Genomic DNA, 11,649 nt, shown 5'->3' on the forward strand with positions numbered 1-11,649 from the left:
GCTAGGGTTTCTTTGGTCAGGTGTGGGTGGGGGTATTTATACCCTTTGCCTTTTAATCTTGACCGTCCATCAAGATTGAATCTGGGCCGTTCGATCGCGATTTAATTGGGATTAAATCTGGGTTGTTCATCACGATGCAATCTGGACCGTCCGTGCTTGATTGAATCTGGGCCGTCCGTGCGCCTGAATCTGGGCAGTCTGTGCTCGTGAATCTGGGCCGTCCGTGCGCACATTTGATCTGGGCCGTCCGTGTGCGCGGGAACGGATCTGGGCCGTCCGATCGCGCGCACGCGGATCGCCCCAATGACCCGTCCCCTGCTCAGCGTGTCCTTGCCACGCGACGCATCCTGGTTGGCCAGGGTTACTGACCGGGCCGCTGACGTGGCTGCTGACGTGGTGCTGACATGGCACAACTTTTTTAAATTACGTTTTGACCTCCGGTTTCCGATTTTCTTTTCAAAAATACCCCCAGAATCTAAATTTTCACATCTTTTTTCCAAAATCAATTTCAATTAAGTCCAAATAATATTTTTACCCAATTTTATCAAATTTTATTTATTTATTTTTTATTTATTTAATTTTTTATTTAACTTAGTTTAATTTAATTCAATGAAAATATAAATAATAAAAATGATAAAATTGGGTAAAAATATTATTTGGACTTAATTGAAATTGATTTTGAGAAAAAGGGGTGAAAATTTAGATTCTGGGGGTATTTTTAAAAAGAAAATCAGAAACCGGGGGTCAAAACGTAATTTAAAAAAGTTGTGCCATGTCAGCGGCCCGGTCAGCAGCCCCAGCCAACCAGGACGCGCTGCGCAGCAAGGACACGCTGACCAGGGGACGGGCCACGGGGGCGATCCGCGTGCGCGCGATCGGACGGTCTAGATCCGTTCCCGCGTACATGGACTTCCCAGATCAAACGTGCGCATGGCCCAGATTCACGCGTACGGACGGTCCAGATTCACGCGCACAGACGGCCCAGATTCAATCAGGCACGGACGGCCCGGATTGCATCGCGATGAACGGCCCAGATTTAATCCCAATTAAATCGCGATCGAATGACCCAGATTCAATCTTGATGGACGGTCAAGATTAAAAGGCGAAGGGTATAAATACCCCCACCCACACCTGACCAAAGAAACCCTAGCCGCCAGTGCTCGCCGGAGAAGAAGAACCAGTCGCCGGAGGAGCTGGCCACCGCCACCCGCCGCCGCACCGGGGAAATTTTCGACCGCCGATCGAGGTAATTTTTCTCCCCATTGCTCATTTTTCGATGCTGAGTCCGCCTATGGCCAAACCGGAGCCAAACCACTGGCCAAACGGCCGAAAAACTCAGCCGAAATCCAGCGGTGCCGCCGTGCCCCTCCTCGATTTTTGCCTCCGATGAGGCCCTTCCCGGCCTCCGTTCGATGCAAATTTTATACCACTGTGATCACCGTTCTTTTCTCTACAGATTGATCAGAGCCAAATCACCAAAACACGATTCACGTCGGAGAGCCACCGCACTCGAGAGCACCGCTGTCGGTAAGCTTCGGTTTTTCGTGATTTTTTGGCCCACCGAGGGCCCTAGGGTTGTTTTATCGCAGGGACCGATGCAAGTGTTATCGCCGGAGCACGGCGGAGCCGCCGTGCCAGAATTGCGATATCGGCCGAAAGGGGCTTAGGTCTAATTTGGGATTTTTTGGGACACGTGCAGGTACAGTAGTGCGTTTCAGCTCCCCGGAAAAAATTCAGGGAAAATTAGGGACAGCCTGTAGACGCACTGTAGAGCCGTATTCAGACCCCGAAACAAGTAAGGACTCTTCACCCTATTTCCTATCACAGTATTAAAGTTCAATAAATGATAAAACGGTATTTCATGGATCAATAGATGTGTGAAATTGTTTAAGGTCGCTAATGGAGCCCGAGTCTGGTGTGTTTGTCGGTCAGCTGTTGTTTGTTCAATTTTACAGTTTTAAATGCAGTATGAGGTCTGATATTTTCATTTCATGGTTTCGTGTGCATATATCACTGTTTTATTGATTATGGGTTGAATGACCAAGAACCCGATGTTGTGTGTTGTCTTATTTGGCATAAACTATTGGTTTGCATGTTTGTGTGTGATTTGATGATGGTGACTGAGGAAAAAAAGGAATAAAAGGTTACGTGAATTGATAAATGGATAATGTAGACAGCCTGACTAGATATCCTAGGAGATGGTGGATGGACCAGGTCCGTAGGGAACCCTACCGGGAGCGTGGTCTCTCATACCGGACGGGGTATGGAGACTTTATGTGTTTTGGCGCCCATACCGGACGGGGTATGGGGACGGCCCATTTCACCCTCATACCGAACGGGGTATTGAGGTTCATGGTTTTGGTGCCCATATCGGACGGGGTATGGGGACGGCCTTGGAATCAGGTTGTAAATATTAAAGGTTCACGTGTAGAGGGGACCCCCTATGGATCCCCAAAGATACTAATAGGCTGGTAAAAGAGGAAAGGCATTGAGATATCCTTTCCACTAACTTGATCTATATCCATGTTCACATTATCCCCTCTCTTTTCGAAAAGATTCATCCTTGAATCTGGACCTACATAAAAAAAGGAAAGATCAGGAACTTTAAAGGGAGTAAATACACTGTACTCACACAGAAGATCAATTTTGTAGGCATTGTCATTGATATGCTTTAGAACTTGAAAATGCCCATCTCATCGGGGGTTCAACTTGGATTTTTGCTGATTGAAAAATCTTTCCTTTCACATATGAAGTCATACCCAATCGTCGAGTTGGAACACTACTCATTTTTTTCCTTTATTGGCGTGTCGTGCATAAGATTCATTCTTATTCTGGATATGTTGCTTGACCTTATCATGTATGACTTTAACAAGTTCTGCTCTCCGTTGACCATTAGTATCCTGAATTTCCTGTAAAGGTAAAGGCATCAGGTCCAACAGAGTTAAAGAATTAAAACTATAAATAATCTCAAAAGATGAAAACCCTATAGAGGTATGAATGCTTATATTATATGCAAATTCTGCCATAGGGAAATAATCCTCTCTTGTTTTTAAATTTCGACCAACTATAACTCTCAACAAGGATCCTAAGGTCCTATTAATAACCTTAGTCTGACCATCAGTTTGGGGGTGACATACAGTAGAGAATAATAACTTAGTTCCTAATTTACCCCACACAACTCTCCAAAAGTGACTAAGAAATTTTACATCCCTATTACTCATAATTGTCTTAGAAATGCCATAAAGTCTCACAACATCCCTAAAAAATAGGTTTGCAATATTGATCGCATCATCAGTCTTATGACATGCAATAAAGTGTGTCATTTTACTAAATCTATCCACGGTAACAAATATGTTATCATTACCTCTCTTGGTACTAGACAATCCCAATACAAAATCCATAGACATATCTATCCAAGGTACTATAGGCACAAGTAAAGGTGTGTATAATCCATAAGGTAGAATCTTAGATTTAGCCTGCTTACATGTAATGCACCTAGTATAAATACGCTCAACATTTTTCCTCATGTTCGGCCAATAAAAATGCTCATTCAATATATCTGGAGTTTTAATTACCCCAAAGTGCCCCATCAAAACCCCACTATGAGCCTCACGCACCAATAATTTCCTGAGTGAACAGTTAGGCACACATAACTTACCATCCATGAGGAGAAAACGATCATGCCTATAAAACTTCTAAAATACAGAATGCTCACATGCATGATAAACAATGAAAAAATCATTATCATTAGCATACACATCATTAATATGTTCAAATCTTAACAACTTAGAGCTAAGTATAAAAATCAAAGCATACTTGTGAGATAATGCATCAGTAATAATATTATCTTTACCTTATTTATACTTGATTAGATAGGGAAAAGATTCTATGAACTCGACCCACTTACTGTGATGACGGTTAAGTTTATCTTGACCTTTAAGATGTTTTAGGGATTTGTGGTCTGTGTGGATCATAAACTCCTTTGGCAATAAATAGTGCTCTCATATCTCTAATGCTCTCACCATAACATACAACTTATTATCGTAGGTTGAGTAGTTCAATAATGTGCCATTAGGTTTCTCACTAAAATAAACCACAGGACGCCCTTCTTACATCAGAACAGCTCCTATACCAATACTTGAAGCATCACATTCAAGCTCAAAATTTTTGTTAAAGTCAAGTAAAGCTAAAATAGGTATAGAACATAATTTATCTTTCAATTAAGTAAAAACATGCTCTTGTTTCTTAGTCTATATAAATTTTACATTTTTCTTTACCAGTTCATTCAATGGTGCTACTATGGAATTGAAATCCCTAACAATCCTGTGGTAAAAACTTACTAAACCATGAAAACTCCTTACCTCGCTGGTTGATGTTGGAGTAGGCCATTCTTTAATTATTTTCACATTATCCTCATCTACCTCAACGCCCTATGCACTAACTACAAACCTTAAAAAAAATTAATTTTTCATTACAGAAGGTATACTTTTTAGCATTTGCATATAATTATTCTTTCCTAAGGACCTCAAGGACAGACCTGATATGTTGAAGGTGATCCTCTAAAGTCTTGCTGTAAATCAAGATGTCATCAAAGTAAACTACCACAAATTTATCTAGAAAATGTCGTAAAACATGGTTCATAAGTATCATGAAGGTATTGGGGGCATTTGATAACCCAAAAGGCATTACTAACCACTTTTATAATCCACACTTGGTTTTAAAGGTAATTTTCCACTTATCTCCAAGTTTCATCCTAATATGGTGGTATCCACTCTTAAGATCTATCTTAATGAAAATAGTAGAACCACTTAATTCATCTAACATATCATCTAACCTAGGGATAAGATGTCTATGCTTTACCGTAATTTTGTTGACGGCTCGACAATCCACACACATCCTCCAAGAGCCATCCTTCTTAGGCACAAGCAACACTGGAATAACACAAGGGCTTAAACTTTCTCTTACATATCTTTTACTTAACAACTCCTCCACTTACCATTGAAGTTCCTTTGTTTCCTCAAGATTACTTCGGTAGGCTGAGTAGTTGGGAATTAAAGCTCTAAGGACAAAGTCAATTTGATGTTCAATCCCTCGTAGTGGTAGTAGACCATCCAAAATCTCCTCTAAGAACACATCTTATTATTCCTCCAGAAGAGAGAAATCAGAACTAGGCAAAGAGGTGTTAAGGTCAGAAAAAGTTAGATAGGCTTCCTTATATGAAGTATAATTAAGCTTGGCTTCTCACAGATCGCTCTCCTCACTTATCTCCCTCACATATCAATATTTTTTTCTTTTTCGCTTTCAGTTTATCTCATTGGGCCTTTTTTATTGTTCTTTTGGGCCTCTTTTACATTAAGTGGGCTTTCTTTATTTTTTCAGTCTTTTTTTCTCTTAGTGGGTCATTTTTTTTCTTTTCAACTTTTTTTTTCTTTTTCTTTTTTTTGAATATTCTTCAAAAGATTTCTTGATTTTGATTTGATAAGCATAGACCTCTTTTGGAGATAAATGTGTCAAAATGTATTTTAGACCATCTCAACGTAAAAAGTACTGATTCTTGAACTCGTCGTGATGTAGGTGTCTATCATACTGTCATGGTCGTCCAAGTAAGATATGACTGGCGTGCATGGGAACGACATCACAATATACTTCATCTTTATACTTGCCTATGGAGAAGGGAATCTTGACTTACTTGTGTACCCTGACTTCTCCACACTTATTGTGTAACGATCCTGGAAATTAAAAAAAAATGTATATAAAAATTCTAAGTGCGGAAGAAAAATAAAAGATTATGGTTAACATCCCTTACACAATATCCAAAATGTACTAAACATATGAAAGAATAAGTTAGCTAAAGAAAATACTAGAAATGAATACTATAAGAAAAAACTATAAAATATTTAGGCATCTACTCGCCGTCTTCCTGCGAAATGGGCTCAAGAACCAAGTCCTCCTGATCTGAAATGATTAAGTAAGGAATGAGCTACACTACCCCATTAAAGACGTCACACTATATCACTGTCACAAAAGTAAAGGTTGGTAGAAAACAAAAACAACCAATAGAACATAATTTTTTAAAAAATCATTTATCAATAATAAAACCCTTTACTGTCCACTTACCTCAGTGATATTCATGAAAACGACCCTTAGAAAATAATAAGATCATAGATATCATGTAATCATACGCACTCTTTAATACAGCACATGTCATACTTTTATATTTCAATCATCAAACAATAATTTTCCTCTTTTATCAGCCTACCAGTATCCATGGGGATCCATAGGGGTCCCCGCTACACGTGAACCACTCACTTTAACAACTTAATTCCAGGGCCGTCCCCATACCCCGTCCGGTATGGGTGCCAAAACATTTGTAGTCTCCATACTCCGTCCGGTATGAGACAACGTTCCTGGTAGGGTTCCCTATGGACCCGGTCCGTCCACCATCTCTCAAGATATCTAGTGAGGCTGTCAACTTATCCATTTATCAATTCATATACCCTTTTCTATTTTTTTCTTAGTTTTATGTTTCTCACATAAACATGAACACCTAAACAAGTAACGTGCATTCAACGAGGCAAGTATACATTAAATCCACGAAACCAAGCAGCAGTGAAGTAAACAGTGATTCATGCATCCGAAACCATAGAATAAATAAGCCACATACCATAACGCATTTAAAACAGTAAAATAAATAAAACAGGAACTGACCGAAAAATATATTAGATTCGGTCTCCATTAGCAACCTTAATTAATTATACATATCTATTAATTGTAAAAATACGATATTTCCATTTAATTGAACTCTAATTCCGCGGTAGAAAATAGGGTGAGGGATCCTTACTTGATTCGAAGATTAAAACCAATTTTTCACTGTGACTACGAGCAGTCCCTGGGTTCCCTGACTTTTTCTATGAGAACTGAAACGCACTCACGGTACCTACACATGTCCCAAATAACTTAAAAATCAGACCCAATGCCTATTTGACCAATTTCAAAATTCTGGCACGGCGGCCTTGCCGTGCTCCAGCGATGGCGCCACCGCTTGCGGCGGCGATCCACCTCGGGTTGGCCGTTTCTGGCCGTTTTCAGTCGGATTTGGCCAAACTTGCATTGGTTTTTGTGATAAAACATCCTTAGGGCCCTTGGTGGGTTGAAAAAACACCGAAATTTAAAACTTACCGGTGACGGGACTCTTCGGTATGGCGGCTCCTTCGGCTCAAGTCGCGATTTGGTGTTTTGCTCCGGTTAACCTGTAGAGGAAGGAACGGTGGTCACAATGGTGTAAACATTACATCGAATGGGAATCGAAAAGGGCCTCATCGGAGGCAAAAATCGAGAAAACCCGCGGCGGCATTGCTAGGCTTCGGCGGTGATTTTCGGCCAATTGGCCGGTATTTTGGATCCGATTTTACCATAGGTGGGTTTAGAATCGAAATCCGAGCCAAGGGAAGAATTTTTACCTCGTTTGACGGCCGGAAGGTGCTTTGGTGCGCCAGCTGGTGGCGGCGGTCGGTTCTCTGGTGGCTGGGCTGTCTTCTCTGGCGAGGGCTCTGGCAGCTAGGGTTAGGGTTTGGGTGTGGATGAGATTATTTTTAACCTTTTACTTTTAATATGAGTTGTACATCGCGATTTAATCTGGGCCGTTTGATCGCGATTAAATAGGAAATGAATCTGAACCGTCCATACGCGTCCAATCTGGGCTGTCCGTACGCACTTTTGATCTGGGCCATCCGTGCGCGCGAGAACGGATCTCAGCCGTTCGATCGTGTGCACGCAGATCGCCCACGTGGCTTCCTTCCGCGTGGCCTCCCGCATCAGCGTCTTTGCCACGCGGCGTGTCCTAGTTGGCCAGAGTTGCTGACTGGGCTGCTGACGTGGCACAAGTTTTTTAAATTGCGTTTTAACCCCCAGTTTTCGATTTTCTCTTCAAAAATACCCCCAGAACCCAAAATTTCACCCCTTTTTTCCAAAATTATTTTCAATTAAACTCCAAAAATAATTTTATCCCTTATTATTATTATTATTATTATTATTATTATTTTTATTTCTACTTAATTAAATTAAACTAAATTATAAACATATATTATTACATAATAAATTATTATATTCATCTAAAAATTAAAAAAAAATTTAAAATACAATAATATTAATAAAAATAATAATAATTTGGGGTGTTACATATTGAGCTAATGTAATTTATAAGAGTTAGGGTGTTTAGTACAAGATAACCCTAACTTATCAACTAGCAAAATATTAGCGACAACATTGGCACAACTGTCTCTGTCTATGATCAGATTGCATACCTTCTCATTCATATGACATCTTGTGTGGAAGATATTATCTATTTGATTATTGTCTGTCTCTTTGTATTGTATATTTAGGGTTCTTCGGACAACCAATATTTCACCTTATATTGGGGTTGCTAAGTTGTCTTCATAATCATCTAGTGACATTTTACTATCATCATCACTATTGTACTCACTGGTAGTCTTTATCTCGCCATCATCTCTCAATAAAATGAGGTTTTTGTTGGGGCATTGTGACACGTTGTGTCCAACTCCAAAGCACCTAAAACACTTAATAGAACTTAGTTTTTGAGTAATAGTAGGTGGTTTAGGGTTATTTTTAGATTCGATAGAGTTGGGCTTATCCTTCATTTCTTCATTTTTAGGCAATCTAGAACTAAACTGAGGGGTAGACTAAGAATTACTTTTGGAGGAACCTCTATACTTTAGATGTTTCTCGATCTTCATAGCCATGTATAGAATCTCATCCAAATCTATATAGTGATGCAGTCCACAACATTAGCAATCTCCTTGTTCAGAGCACTCAGAAATCTAGCCATGATGGATTCTGGAGTCTCATAAACTCTGGCCCTAATCATTGCCATCTCCATCTCCATCTCCATCTCCTTATGGTAATCTTCCACCGAGAGGGATCCCTTGGTTAATGTTGGAGCTTTTGGTGCAATTCTTTGTCATAACAAGAAAGGACAAATCTTTTTCTCATAATAGACTTCATCTCTCTCCAGGTGGATGCAAGTTAGTGTCCATATATTCTCCTGAGGGTGGTCACTTGATCCCACCAAACACGTGCATAATCTGTGAACTTGACTGCTGTTAGCTTTACTTTCTTGGCTTTACCAAACACGTGCATAATCAACTCTACCTTTCGTTCCCACTTGAGATAGGTCTCTGCATCATTCCTTCATCTGAATGGGGGTATTTACATCTTGATGGATCTAATGTCATCATCTTCCCTCTGAATTTATCTTATACCGACTTCACTATTGTCGTCTTATGACTCATTATCATCTTGGCAATGCCGGTGTCTGGGATGACTATGGTTCCTTCCTCCATCTCTCTCATTCATTCTTGTTGCTATACCTTTAATGACTAAGCTTAATCTGTTGTACATGTCATCCGTCCTAGTCTCCATGCATTTTTCTAAGGTCAGAGATCAATTGGTTTCACTAGGTTGTGACATAGCTGCAAAAAAATGTTAATAAAAAAACAAAGAAATCACTCCCTCTTAATCACTCGTGTTTACCTCTCATATCTTCTTCTGTCAAGTTGAGTGTTGAAATTAGATCTCTTGAATTAAGACAAGTAAGATTGTCTTTTGAGACTTTGTAAAGAGTCCTAAAAAAGGATCTTGTTCTCTAAAAGTTCAAAAGTAAGCACACAAAAGAAAATTATGTGATGCTCTTATGCTTATAGCTAAGGAGTTAGGATGCAATTAACCACTTATATGTATAATGGAACTAAAGTACTTAATAAATAATAAAACTAGGAGTAGAAAAAGACAACTACGAATTTAAAGTGTCAAGGATCTGATTAATCCCTATTGATATAACCGAAATGTTATACCTAATTATTCTATCGCAGTGACAGCTGTGTTCTATGACTCACTTGAGTTTCTGTGATGTAGATGCTAATACAGAATATTGAATGTAATGTTGTAAAAAGAAAATAAGGGAGTCACACACCTCTCTCTCTCTCTCTCTTTCTCTCTTTTTGCTATCTTTTTTTTCACATATTTTTTTTAGAATCTCTCTTTTAAAAAAAACTATAATAACAATGTGAAAAAAAAATTCTTGAAAACAAGCTAAATGAATTAGCATCTTATGTAATGAGTGCTAATTTTATGTAAGTAAATAAATGCAAATAATAAATCAGAAATATAGTAGATTTACCAGAGTTTAAACTCTAATACCTACTTATGCGAAACCCGGGATCAACAACATAATCCAAAACTCCACATATATATCAACAATCAAAAACTCAAAACCCTAAGCAAACCCTCCATACTTGATCCCCACTTAACAGGGAAGTAAAAACCAAGATAACTGAGAAAGAAATAAAGAACTAGAATTGAAAAGATACCATGAGACTTACCTTGATAAGTGATTTCAATTCCTAGCACAATAAGTCAGTCGAATCACTTACTCTTGCAAACTTGGAAGCTTAAAATAAGAATACCTGAATTTTATTAATAAGCTAAAAATTTTGAATTGAATTACAATTATGAATTGAAGACCTATTTATAGTATGAGCCATGCAAATAATAAGGAAAAAATAAATCTCCTAATTAATGTTAGAAATTATGTAAGAAATTAAATGTAAAATAGAATGAAAAACTAGTAAAAATTAAGAAAATTATAACTAAAATAGAATATATATGATTTCCTTTTGAGAAAAACTTTTTAAATATAGAATATCTTAATTAATTATGGCTGATTTACAGGAAGAGATTCTACCAAGATATTTTTCTCTTTCTCAAGTATTTTTCTTTTTCACGAGATTTGACATTTAAGAAGTTTTCATCTTTCTCAAGATCGCTCGCAATTTAAGAGCAATTTCTCCTTTTGGTTGATCTTTAATTGTGAGGATTTTCCTCATGATTAGGAAATAAAATTATATGAGAATTTTTTCATGTCTTGCAGAATTTTTTTTCCTTTTCTTACTTATTTCTCTCTTGCACTTGGGGTGAATAGTATATACTATTATACCCTTGGGTTATCTTCTTTTCTTGGGCTTTTTTAATGGGTCCAAACCCATCTTCCTCATTGATCCATGCTTGGATAAAAAATGAAAGACTTGTTGTAATCTTTTAGCTCTCCTCTTTGTAATGGGCTCAATTGGCATTGAAATATCCTTTTTGCCAACTTGATCCATATCCATGCTCATATTGGGTAGCTTGCTCAATCCGAATCACAATAAGCAAACAATCGTTAATCACCATCAGATCATAGAAAAATGCCTTGACATAGATTTCCCTTTAGGTCGCGCACCATATGCAATGTTGTTTCCTAATGGTTTTATCATGGACTTTGCATAAATTGAGCTAAGAGATGAACACTGTCACAGGGTTCAAGTCTAGTAATAGTGAAATATATTAACCTTCTAATAATGCTCATAAACAACATTTTTATTGTTTATTTTGAATGCATAATTGAGCTGCTTATGGCCTAATTTAGGTAATTTTTTCCGTTTTGATGTAGGTCAAGGGATAAAACTCAAATTCAAGAAAACAACCTAGTAGAAGCAAATTTTTTATAGAAGCAGTCATCAGTTCTTGTAAAAGCCCCGGGCAAGATTTATACCTTAACAAGGGCAACAGATCTCAGCTCACATCCAACCAAGTCTC

Source organism: Carica papaya, chromosome 5 (genome assembly GCF_054855325.1).
Source record: "Carica papaya isolate Zhongbai chromosome 5, ASM5485532v1, whole genome shotgun sequence".
Lineage (NCBI taxonomy): Eukaryota > Viridiplantae > Streptophyta > Magnoliopsida > Brassicales > Caricaceae > Carica > Carica papaya.